At 33.3% G+C, this 2,953-nt stretch overlaps 1 pseudogene; it reads right to left on the reverse strand.

The window, feature by feature from the left end:
* Nucleotides 1–1,274: 1,274 nt before the first annotated feature.
* On the reverse strand, nt 1,275–1,374 carry LOC122126669 (annotated as a pseudogene).
* Between the last annotated feature and the right edge of the window lie 1,579 nt (nt 1,375–2,953).

Consider the following 2,953-nt stretch of genomic DNA (forward strand, 5'->3'; position numbering starts at 1 on the left):
TAATTGTTTCAAAGTCTTTCCATTTCCTAATAAATGGGGCAATGTCATTCTTTCTGGTGGAGGCATAGAATTCCATTGTGTATATTTACCACATTTCCTTGATCCATTCATCTACTGAGGGGCATCAAACATGACCATACGAAAGCTACGAGAACAAATATATTTATTGCAGCATTATTTACTATAGCTAAGGTATCAATTAAGTTTCTTAAACTTCAAAATACCAGTCCATTCTTTTGTTTGTTTGTTTGTTTTTCATTGTGAAAATGCCATACAGAGGGGTTACAATTGCATGAGCAAGATAATGAATACATTTCTTATCAAGCATTGTTGTCTCTTCCTTTGTTTCCGCTTCCCATCCTTTCTCATCTCCCCCCTCTCCCGGTCCTCCCACCCCAACCAAATTTGTAAAGTTCATTTTTTGACATAACAATTTGTACATCTCGTTGCAATGGGTCCACCTGTATCCCTATTTAAAGGTTTGTTTTTTTTTTTCCCTTCCCAGCCACAAATTATACCAACATCAAATACAGTGAAAGCAGCGGTTATGCCATGGGGGAGGGACATAAAAAGCAACAAAGAAATCATCTTATAAATATGTTCAAAACAATTGCATGAACGTGCCAGTCCATTCTTTGTGTCCATAGAAAATATTTTCACAATCCAAATAACAGCAATATCTTCCTGTAAAAATTCTGTGGAATTCTTCCAAGTGAATTGTCTGATTTTGATGTTAAAGTATATTCAAGAGTTTGTTTTTGTATACATGTATAATGATTTCTGCAGAGTTTGTGATTTTTTTAAATCAGAAATAATTTGAATTTATCTGTTTTAATGAGTAGTACAAAAACTAAAGATATTTCTTGTGCTTGTCTGAAAAAAGGATATTTTTAAATATTCTATATTCTGTGTTTGCATAATATCCATAATCTATTTCATTCTCTCCTAGATATAATTTGAATTCTACATTGTTTTGTAATACACAGGTTCATTAATAAATGTGTCCTGTAAGATTGCATTCCATATATAAAGTTAAAGATTCCTTTTTTTTTCTAGGTCCTTATACTACTATATTTCTTTGGGATAAAATGACAATTTAACTAATTTCAAAAGTTTTGTAAAGGTTATGCTATGTAAAGGCATTTCTGAGGTGAAGATTTAATACACTGATATGAAACTAACCTTTAATTCTAGGACTTACATGTATTGTTACTCTTGTAATTATGTAATCAGCTTTTTAACAACTGCTTTTCATTTCTTGCATCTGAAGAATGAAAAATATGGAATACTATACAAATTTTCATTTCATCCTTGTGCAAGTGCCATGTTAATCTCTGTATTGTTTTAATTTGTGTAGACGTGCTGCTGAAGCATGTAGTATCCTCTAAATTTAAGTAGTTAATGATGCAATCTTCATATAGGCTTATATCTTTGGGTGCCTATTTGTAACAAGGAAACCTTATTGTTCCTAACAATACTATTGATCATTTTTTCCTAAAATTGTGTATGTAGTGGAAAAATTATATGGTTTCGTCGATTGCTCACATTTGCAATTTTTTTGTCACTGACTATTTTAAGTCTTTTTCATTTTAGATTTGATCATACTTTGAAGCATTTATAACTAGGTCCAAAAGTGATGGCTTTTTCAAGTACTTATTTGACCAACTGAGTTAGCTTTGTGGAGCTAATGGATCCAAAGTAAACCTTGCTTAAGAGCTACTTCTAAACTTCTCCAGCTTAAAATTTCCCAAATGAGGTCATACTGGCACAAATGTCTACCTGACCCTTTACCCTTCTTCCATGTAGGAACAGACCAACCAGAATATCTTACCCTGAAATCATACTTTGTCTTACTGGAAGAAAACTAATCTTAGTTACAAGGGATCATAGAGAGATGAACAGTTCAGACAGAACTGTTCAGACCAGAAAGTATTTTATCAAAATACAATTGTTTATTATACCTACCAATTCAAAAGTAGCTAAAGCCAAGAAGGTGAAAAATTGTTCATATGCATGATTACCTAATGTCATGGTCTGTCTACCTTCCAACCAGGAAGGAACTTACACTCCTGTCTTTCTATCAACAAATATTTCCATAGCTCCAGGAGAAGTCCATGTGTTTCTCCTCGATATTAGGCCTTAAATTAGTAATGCTTTAATCACAGTGTTTCCTCTTGTCTCCAGACTGTAAATCCACAAATGGTAAAACTTTAGGTCTAGCTCTACCAAATACTGTGGTAGAGATAATGCAATATTACTTTAAAACAAAGTTGTCTTTAATACCCTAACCACCACAGAACAATGTAAAACATGTGCTTTTTTTTATTATATTATACATAGATATATATTTTATTTTATATTTGCTGATTTTATATTTCACACAGTGAAACTTACTAGAATTAATTGATAATTTGATAAATAAATTGATAATTATTTATTCCAATGAATAGAATTGGTATATAAATAATTAGGTTTAGGGCTGGGAAGGTGGCTCAGTGGTAGAGCGCTTGCCTTGCATAACTGAGGCCCTGGATTCGATTCCTCATCACCACATAAGCAAAAAGAAAAAAGCCAGAAGTGGCGCTGTGGCTCAAGTGGTTTGACCGCTAGCCTTGAGCTGAAGAGCTGAGGGACAGCACCCAGGCCCAGAGTTCAGGCCCCACGACCAGAACACCCCCCCCCCAAAAAATAAATAAAATAAAAAAATAAATAATTAGGTTTAGAATATATATCGGAATATAAAAAGTATCAATGTAATGTCTTGAGTATAAACTTGTGATACCTTCTAAGTGTTCTTGGTCTTCTGAATTCACATGGTAAAAAAATGTTGTTTTCCTCTAATCTATAAGGGATTTTAGTCTGCTGCCCTGTTCATGGTTTTAACTCGCTGGTCCCAAAATGTTTTTCTCCATATTTCTGAAGCATTCCTACTGATTATACCCAAATTTTGCTG

This window comes from Dipodomys spectabilis, unplaced genomic scaffold, assembly GCF_019054845.1.
Source record: "Dipodomys spectabilis isolate Male_0828 unplaced genomic scaffold, ASM1905484v1 ptg000287l, whole genome shotgun sequence".
NCBI lineage: Eukaryota > Metazoa > Chordata > Mammalia > Rodentia > Heteromyidae > Dipodomys > Dipodomys spectabilis.